This window comes from Sminthopsis crassicaudata, chromosome 5 (assembly GCF_048593235.1).
Source record: "Sminthopsis crassicaudata isolate SCR6 chromosome 5, ASM4859323v1, whole genome shotgun sequence".
Taxonomy (NCBI): Eukaryota; Metazoa; Chordata; class Mammalia; order Dasyuromorphia; family Dasyuridae; genus Sminthopsis; species Sminthopsis crassicaudata.
In genome coordinates, this window is record NC_133621.1 from 306,407,094 (window position 1) to 306,417,380 (window position 10,287).

The 10,287-nt window shown below is 36.8% G+C and overlaps 1 pseudogene; it reads left to right on the top strand.

The window, feature by feature from the left end:
• The first annotated feature begins 9,497 nt into the window (after positions 1–9,497).
• LOC141545308 (U6 spliceosomal RNA) lies at positions 9,498–9,564 on the top strand (annotated as a pseudogene).
• The last annotated feature ends 723 nt before the right edge of the window (positions 9,565–10,287 follow it).

The following is a 10,287-nucleotide window of genomic DNA, read 5'->3' on the forward strand; positions in this document are numbered from 1 at the left end:
ATTACAGCGAGTGAATAGAAATTCTATGAGGTCTGAAAGGGAAGGTCGTGTCTCCCCCGGGGAACTCAGGGCAGGCTTTCTGGAGGATTTGGAATATGGATTTGACTTCCAAGGATGGGCTGGAATTTATCAGGTGAAGGGGGGGCGATGTGATTCAATGGAAAGGGTCTCTATTTGGGTTCCAATTCTGACACTGCTCCTTGGTGTCCCGAGGGACCTTCTCTTCTTTCGGCCTCAGTTTCTTTATCTCTAAAATGAAGGGCACAAGCAAGAAATTGAAGTTTTATTTAGGATCCTCAGAGGAGAGGAAATTGGAAACACAAGAAAGTACAGGAGGAAAAGCAATACCATTAGACAACATTTGGAGAGTTAATATGGCACAGTGTGCAGGACACTAGGTTTGAAGTTGGGAATATGTGGGTTCAAATCTCATCTGAAACTCCTCTTGCAAGCCTTCACCAATCCCACGTTTGGTAACTTTATTCTGGAATTTCACCTGCGATGGTGTTTGCTTTTGTCTAAAGCATTTACTCTTTAATATTGTGTATTGTTACCTGGCTATATCTCTCATTCATCTCCTAGACTCCCCTAGCACTTTGACCAGTATCTAGTCACAGTTGACTACTATTAATTCATTAATAGTAATAGTTATAATAATAATTAATCAATTAATAAAATTCATTAATAAATGAATTTTTTGTAAGCCTAGTTTCCTTTCTTCCTATTCATAGATTTTTGCTTCTTATGGTTCTTCCTTTTGGCCACTTGCCTGTTTCATAAATAGCCATATTAGGTCCATTCTGAACCAGAATTCAATTCACCTCAATTCATGCTAACTCATATATTGAAGGTTCTGGCTCTGTCTGAAATAAAGTCTTAGACAAATACGAGTTCATGGCTAAAGGAAATCATGGTTCCAGGCAGGTCTCTGACAAAAAGAAACCACTTTCTGAAGAAAGAGAAAGAGTGGAGATGGAACACTCTAGAGAAAATCTCTCTGTTTCTGGTGTCATGGTAGGAGGTAGAAGACCCTTGTGTCAAAAAGAAGGTTGCTTGCCTCTCTCCGTGAGGAGTGCCATTTTGCATTTTGCTGATCCTTGAATAAAGATCTCTTCCCACATTCAAATTGGAATCTCATTTGATGCAGTTCATCTTAAAAACAAAACAAAACAAAATAAATAAAATAAAATCAGTTACTTGGATGAAGAGATAGTTGGAACGTGAATCAAAACCAAACCAACCCATTCAATTTAATTCAGTCCAGAAAAATGTTGGCTTCTGTTGCAAAATTCTTTCTACAGTTTTGAGAATATAGAAAAGATCCTGTTTTCTATGTATTAGTTCTGCTGGCAATGAATAACTAGTGTTTGGAGCAGTAACTACAAGACTTATACAAAAGAAATACAAAGTGAGCTCAGGCAGGAGAGATCAGTAATAATTGGGAGGATCAGGAGGTTATTTCTTGTGGGAAGGCAAGAGTTCTAGGAAGTGAGGATAAAAAGAGTGTGTTTTTCAGACTGAAGGGATACTATGCAAAAGTATCCAGTTAGAAGGTGGTTTGTTGTCACGGAACCAGTTTGCCTGAAACAGACATGCCTGAAGAGAGAATTTCACGAGATAATGCCAGAAAGGGGTGGAGGTTAGGTCGTGGGGAGGCCTTCGATGCCAAGTTGAGGATTTTCTATCAGATCCTAGAAGCAGGCTGAGGAGTTGGATGACAAAGTCAGAATCCCTAAAGATCTTAGATCTTATGAGATAAAATGTATTTATTTGATCTTTAAAAGATTCTATGCTTATCCTGTCATGAGTATTCCTTCCAGACTAACATGACTGTACATCTCTTGGTAGACAGTTTAATGGGATGCTATGATGAGACCTCCGAACAATGAACCTCTCTGGACTTCCTCAGGGAGGTCTTTAGGCTATTATTCAGTAAGTTTATCCATGATGATCCTTTAGTCTGGGAGGACCAGTTTTAGCTTTTGCTCAACTGGCATTTTTCTTCAAAAAACTCAGGAGCCCTTAAATGTCATGGTGAGGCACTGGAGGAAGATAACAGCCGAGGAAGACAATTGGAGGCAGCAGGAATCTGATCCATTAAATAATAAACGATTGGCATTATGGAATAGTGGTTGGAGAGCTGGCATCTGCACGAGTTCGAATAAAATGGATTCAAGTTCTGCATTGGACAACCAGTTATGTTACCCTGGGTAAGTGCCCTGGAAAGATCCTAAGCTGCAGAGCAGTGTTATTCTGGATCAGTTAAAGGAGATCATTTACCAGTGGGTATCCTCTAACCTCTGCCCTTAGCTTTCTTCTATTCTTCATTTAGATTCTTTCATTGGTGAACTCATCAGCTCCAGAAGTTTCAATGATCATCTTTATGCAGGTAAATTTCAGGGCTACATGTCCAGCTCTCACTTCTCTCCTAACCTTCAGCCTTGTATCTTGAATTGCCTATTGGACATTTCTTTTTATGTTAAACAATTCTTCTGTATATATTTCCACAATGATCATGCTGCACAAGAAAAATCAGATCACAAAGGAAAAAATGAGAAAGAAAACAAAATGCCAATAGGGATGGATGGAGCCAAGATGGCGGAGAAGGCACATACTCTTTAAGCTCCTCTCATGCCCTCACTACCAATCTTTGAATTTAGCCTCAAAAATAGCTCTTGACTGGTGAAATTCATGAAGATTAAAGATGTAATGATTTACCAGCTGAAGATAATCTGGAAGACTGCTAGAGTAGGTTTGTCCTGAAAGGCAAGACAGACCAGTGGCAGGCAGGGAGATATGAAAGTCTGGTGTCCTGAGTGGACCAGGGGGGGGGGGTAGCCTCTGTGGCTAGAAGAGCAGTGCCATAGGCTGACTGCTTTGCCTTGATTGTAAAGTAGGGGACCAGCACAGAGATTAGAGCCAGAGGTACAGGGTACTCTAAAAAACAGCAGAACTGTACCCCCCCCCCCAAACCGGAAGTGACTCAGCATAGACCAGCACAACTGTGCAGCTGCACGCTGAAGCACAGCTAGGGCAGCTTCAAATCTACATAGCAGGGAAGTGAAGCCCAGGGCAGCCTCTAATCTGCACAGTGGGGGGCTCAGCCTGGGACAACAGAACTTCTGCAATGCAACTGTGCTTCCAGGGCAGAGACACTTCTGGTCCAAGCAGGGCTATTCAGCTGATCAGCTGCTAATACCCACAGCCCCACAGCAAGCTTTGGATTGGGGTAGTGACACTTTCACTGCTCACAGACTCTTGCCTTAGGGCAGTTGTTAATCCGCACAGCGGGATTCTTAGTAGGGCATCCCCTGCATCCACGCATGCAGACCTGAGTCACTTCCATTGGGAAACTATTTCCCAGAGCACTCCAGTACCTGGCCACTCTTTGTAGCTGGTTGGCAGGCCATCCATACACCTATCCCTGTTCTGCAGAGGAAGCTGGTAACCTCCTGGCCCTGAAGGCAGACCCTACAGGCTTTAAAAATGAGTAAAAAGATTAAAAGGATGAGTGATAGCTTCTATACAGAAAGAGAGCAGGTTTTCACCCCCAAGGAGACTAATAGCAGACAGTCTCCAGACAAATGTTGATCCCCAGCTCAAAAGGCTCTCCTAGAAGAGACTATTAGAAACCTTAAAAGAGAGCAAGAAGAAAAATGGGGAAAGGAAAGAGAAGCTATGCAAGAGAGTAACAATTTCCTGAAAGGTGAATTGGAAAAGGTAAAAAACTCCCAGGAAATGCAGGGAAACAGAATTTGTGAATTGGAAAAGATAAAGAACTCCCAGGAAAGTAGAATTTGTGAATTGGAAAAAGAAAATAACTCACTAAAAAAAATTAGTGAAATGGAAAAAAATTCCATAGAGCAAAACAACTCATTTAAAAACTCAATTGGACATATACAAAAAGAAGTAAAAAAAAGCTAATGAAGAAAATAACTCATTAAAAATCAGAACTGAACAAATAGAAACAAATGATTCCCTGAGACATCAAGAATCTGTCAAGCAAAACCAAAAAAAAAAAAAAAAAAAAAAAAAAAAAAAAAAAAAAAAAAGGAAAAAAATGAAAAAAATGGAAAGAAATATTACATATCTACTTGGAAAAACAACAGACCTGGAAAATAGATCTAGGAGAGATAATCTGAGGATTATTGGACTTCCAGAAAATTATGATGAAAAAAAGAGCTTAGGTACTATTTTACAGGAAATCATCAAAGAGAACTGTCCAGAGGTAACAGAACCAGAAGGGAAAATAGACATTGAAAGAATTCATCGAACACCTTCTGAAAAAGACCCTAAAAAACCAAAAACTCCACGGAATATTGTGGCTAAATTTCAGAACTATCAGACTAAGGAAAAAATATTACAAGCAGCCAGGAAAAAACAATTCAAATATCAAGGTGCCACAATAAGGGTCACTCAAGATCTGGCTGCATCCACATTAAAGGATCAAAGGGCCTGGAATCTGATATTCCAAAAGGCAAAAGAACTTGGAATGCAGCCAAAAATAAACTACCCAGCTAAGCTGAACATTTTCTTCCATGGAAGAAGATTGGACATTTAATGAAACTGATGAATTTCATTTGTTTCTAAGGAAAAAACCAGATCTAAACAAAAAGTTTTATCTCCAACCACGAGAAGCAGAAAAAGGTAAAAGGAACTCTTGAGAACTGTATTTCTGTTGTGAATATACATAAAGTCCACATGTATAATTTGATTTTACTGATATAACATAAAAAAGGGAAATAGAAATGGAAAGGGGATAGTATCAGGAAAAGGGAAAAGGGGAGATAAAAGAGGGAAACTACATCCTATGAAGAGGCAATGAAAACCTATCATATATCAGGGAAGTTAAAGAGGGGAGGAACATTGTGTGAATCTTACTCTCATCAGAGTAGTCTCAAAGAGAAAATACTTGACATATTTGTTTTACAGAGAATTCTCTCTCACCTCATTAAAAAATGGGAGAGAAAAAGGGAAAAGGAAAAGAGTAACAAGGGAAGGTTACAAAAAAGGGGAAGAGATTTAAAGGGAAGGGGGAGGGATACTAAAGAGGGAGGGCTGCATGATACAAGTGGGGCCCATAAGTTTAATACTGGGGAAGAGGTTCAGGGGGGCAAGGAAAAAAAAGCATAATCTGGAGATATTATGATGGCAGGAAATACAGAATTAGTAATTTTAACTGTAAATGTGAATGGGATGAACTCTCCCATTAAGCGGAGGCAGATAGCAAACTGGATCAAAAGTCAGGACCCTACAATATGTTGTTTTCAGGAAACACATTTAAAACAGGGAGATACATACAGAGTAAAGGTAAAAGGCTGGAGCAGAATCTATTATGCTTCAGATGAAGTAAAAAAAAGCAGGGGTAGCCATCCTTATCTCAGATCAAGCAAAAATAAAAATTGTTCTAATTAAAAGAAATAAGGAAGGAAACAATGAAGCAATATCAATACTAAACATATATGCACCAAAGTGGTATAGCATCTAACTTCCTAAAGGAGAAGTTAAGAGAGTTGCAAGAAGAAATAGACAGCAAAACTATAATAGTGGAAGATCTCAACCTTGCACTCTCAGAATTAGATAAATCAAACCACAAAACAAATAAGAAAGAAATTAAAGAGGTAATTAGAATATCAGAAAAATTAGGTATGATAGATCTTTGGAGAAAACTGATGGTAATAGAAAGAAGTATATTTTCTTCACAGCAGTTCATGGAACCTTTACAAAAATTGACCATATATTAGGACATAAAGATCTCAAAATTAAATGTAGGAAGGCAGAAATAGTAAAATCCTTTCTTTTTAGATCACAATGCAATAAAAATTACATTCAGTAAAAAATTAAAGGTAAATAGACCAAAAAGTATTTGGAAACTAAATAATCTCATCTTAAAGAATGATTGGGTGAAACAGCAAATTATAGACACAATTAATAATTTCACTCAAAATAATGACAACAATGAGACATCATACCAAAATTTTGTGGGAGGCAGCTAAAGCAGTAATAAGGGGAAATTTTATATCTTTAGAGGCTTACTTGAATAAAATAGAGAAAGAGGAGATCAATGAATTGGGCTTGCAATTTAAAAAGCTAGAAAAAGACCAAATTAACTCCCCCAATCAAATACTAAACTTGAAATTCTAAAATTAAAAGGAGAAATTAATAACATTGAAAGTAAAAAAAAAACTATTGAATTAATAAATAAAACTAAGAATTGGTTCTATGAAAAAACCATTAAAATAGATAAACCTTTGGTAAAGGAAAGAGGAAAATCAAATTGTTAGTCTTAAAAATGAAAAGGGGGAACTTTCTACCAATGAAGAGGAAATGAGAGCAATAATATGGAGTTACTTTGCCCAACTTTATGCCAATAAATTTGATAACCTAAGTGAAATAGATGATTACCTCCAAAAATATAGGCTTCCCAGATTAACAGAGGAGGAAGTAAATTGCTTAAATAGTCCCATTTCAGAAAAAGAAATAAAACAAACTATTAATCAACTCCCTAAGAAAAAAATCCCCAGGGCCAGAAGATGGATTTATGTAATGTTCTGATCGTCTCTCAGTTGTAATCCTTCTCTGGGAGGAGGTTTCTTTTCTGTATAATCTTTTCCTCTATGAGCAGATTTCTTGGGAGGCTTCTGGAGTCTCCAGCCAGCCTCTTCTTCTTCCTGAATCCTGGCTCTGAATCTCCTCCAGCTCTTGTCGTTCCCCAATCCAGACTGCTCACCAGGCTCAATGTTGCCTCTTTTTATCCTCCCAGAGAATGGGCATGAGATAATGCAAGGGCTTCTGGGAAGAACCACTTCAACCAATGAGCTTGCTCCTCTTAGAATTCCTAAGGTGTAAACTCCCTTTAAAGGCCCAAACCAAAGGTCTGAGCCAGAGAACTGTCAAGTCAACCTGAGTTCTCACCTTGTAATTGTCCAGACAACCTGAATTCTCACCTTGTCACTGTCCAGACAACCTGAGTTCTCACCTAGTAATCCTAACAGATTTACATGTGAATTCTACCAAACATTTAAAGAACAATTAGCCCCAATGTTATATAAACTATTTGAAAAAATAGGGAATGAAGGAGTCCTACCAAATTCCTTCTATGACACAGACATGGTACTGATACCTAAACCAGGTAGATCGAAAACTGAGAAAGAAAACTATAGACCAATTTCCTTAATGAATATTGATGCTAAAATCTTAAATAAGATATTAGCAAATAGATTTCAGAAAATCATCCCCAGGATAATACACTATGACCAAGTGGGATTTATACCAGGAATGCAGGGCTGGTTTAATATTAGGAAAACTATTAGTATAATTGACCATATTAATAATCAAATTAATAAAAACCATATGATCATCTCAATAGATGCAGAAAAGGCATTTGATAAAATCCAACATCCATTCCTACTAAAAACGCTTGAGAGTATAGGAATAAATGGACTATTCCTTAAAATAATAAGGAGCATATATTTAAAACCTTCAGTAAACATCATATGTAATGGTGATAAACTAGAACCTTTCCCTGTAAGATCAGGAGTGAAACAAGGTTGCCCACTATCACCATTACTATTCAATATTGTATTAGAAATGCTAACCTTGGCAATAAGAGTTGAGAAAGAGATTAAAGGAATTACAGTAACAAGGAAACCAAACTATCACTCTTTGCAGATGATATGATGGTATACTTAGAGAACCCCTGAGATTCTACTAAAAAGCTATTAGAAATAATCCACAACTTTAGCAAAGTTGCAGGATGCAAAATAAATCCACATAAATCCTCAGCATTTTTATACATCACTAATAAAATCCAACAGCAAGAGATACAAAGAGAAATTCCATTCAAAATAACTGTTGTTAGTATAAAATATTTGGGAACCTATCTACCAAAGAAAAGTCAGGAATTATATGAACAAAATTACAAAACACTTGCCACAAAAATAAAGTCAGATTTAAATAATTGGAAAGACATTAAGTGCTCTTGGATAGGCTGAGTGAATATAATAAAGATAACAATACTCCCTAAACTAATCTATTTATTTAGTGCTATACCAATCAGACTCCCAAGAAATTATTTTAATGACTTAGAACATATAACAACAAAATTCATGTGGAAGAATAAAAGGTCGAGAATTTCAAAGGAATTAATGGAAAAAAAAAATCAAATGAGGGTGGCCTAGCTGTACCTGATCTAAAACTGTATTATGAAGCAGCAATCACCAAAACCATTTGGTATTGGCGAAGAAATAGACTAGTTGATCAGTGGAATAGGTTAGGTTCACAGGACAAAATAGTGAACAACTGTAGCAATCTAGTGTTTGACAAACCTAAAGATCCCAACTTTTGGGATAAGAATTCATTATTTGACAAAAACTGCTGGGAAAACTGGAAATTAGTATGGCAGAAATTAGGCATGGACCTACATTTAACACCACATACCAAGATAAGATCAAAATGGGTCCATGATTTAGGCATAAAGAATGAGATCATAAATAAGTTAGAGGAACTTAGGATATTTTATCTCTCAGACTTGTGGAGGAGGAAGGAATTTGTGACCAAAGGAGAACTAAAGATCCTTATTGATGACAAAATAGAAGATTTTGATTACATCAAATTAAAAAAGCTTTTGTACAAACAAAACTAATGCAAATAAGATTAGAAGGGAAGTAACAAATTGGGAAAATATTTTTACAGTTAAAGGTTCTGATAAAGGCCTCATTTCCAAAATATATAGAGAATTGACTCTAATTTATAAGAAATCAAGCCATTCTCCAATTGATAAATGGTCAAAGGATATGAATAGACAATTTTCAGATGATGAAATTGAAACTATTTCCACTCATATGAAAGAGTGTTCCAAATCACTATTGATCAGAGAAATGCAAATTAAGACAACTTTGAGATACCACTACACACCTGTCAGATTGGCTAAAATGGCAAGAAAAAAATAATGATGAATGTTGGAGGGGCTGTGGGAAAACAGGGACACTGATGCATTGTTGGTGGAGTTGTGAAAGAATGCAACCATTCTGGAGAGAAATCTGGAATTATGCCCAAAAAATTATCAAATTGTGCATACCCTTTGATCCAGTAGTGTTACTACTGGGCTTATATCCCAAAGAAATACTAAAGAAGAGAAAGCCCTTTTTATAGTGGCTAGAAACTGGAAAATGAATGGATGCCCATCAATTGGAGAATGGTTGGGTAAATTATGGTATATGAATGTTATGGAATATTATTGTTCTGTAAGAAATGACCAGCAGGATGAATACAGAGAGTATTGGAGAGACTTACATGAACTGATGCTGAGTGAAATGAGCAGAACCAGAAGATCACTGTACACTTCAACAAATACTGTATGAAGATGTATTCTGATGGAAGTGGATATCTTCAACAAAGAGAAGATATAATTCAGTTCCAATTGATGGACAGAATCAGCTACACCCAGAGAAGAAACACTGGGAAATGAGTGTAAACTGTTTGCATTTTTGTTTTTTGTGCTCTCTTCGGCAGCACATATACTAAAATTGGAACGATAGAGAAGATTAGCATGGCCCCTGTGCATTTTTGTTTTTCTTCCCAGGTTATTTTTACATTCTGGATCCAATTCTTCCTGTGCAACAAGAAATTCAGTTCTGCATACATATATTGTATCTAGGATATACTATAACACATTTAACATGTATGGGACTGCCTGTTATCTAGGGGAGGAGGTGGAGGGAAGGAGGGAAATTTCAGAACAGAAGTAAGTGCAAGGGATAATATTGTAAAAAATTATCCATGCATATGTACTGTCAAAAAAAGTTATAATTATAAAATTAATAAAAAATGTAAAAAAAAAAACCTAACAAGATGCAAGCAAATGACAACAAAAAGAGTGAAAATATGTTGTAAATCCTCACTCAATTCCCACCATCCTTTCTCTGGGTGGCTCTCTCCATCCCAAGACCATTGGAACTGGCTGAATCACCTCATTGTTGAAAAGAGCCGTGTCAGAATTGATCATTGCATAATATTGTTCTTGCCCTGTACAATGTACTCTTAGTTCTACTCACTTCACTCAGCCTCAGTTCATGTAAGTCTCTCCAGGCCTCTCTGAAATCATTTTGCTGGTCATTTCTTATAAAAAATAATATTCCATAGCATTCATATACTATAACTTATTCAGCCATTGTCCAGCTGATGGACATCCATTCAGTTTTGTTTCTTGTCACTACTAAAAGGGCTGCCACAAACATTTTTGCACATACAGGTCCTTTTCCCTTCTTTATCTTTGGGATATAAGCC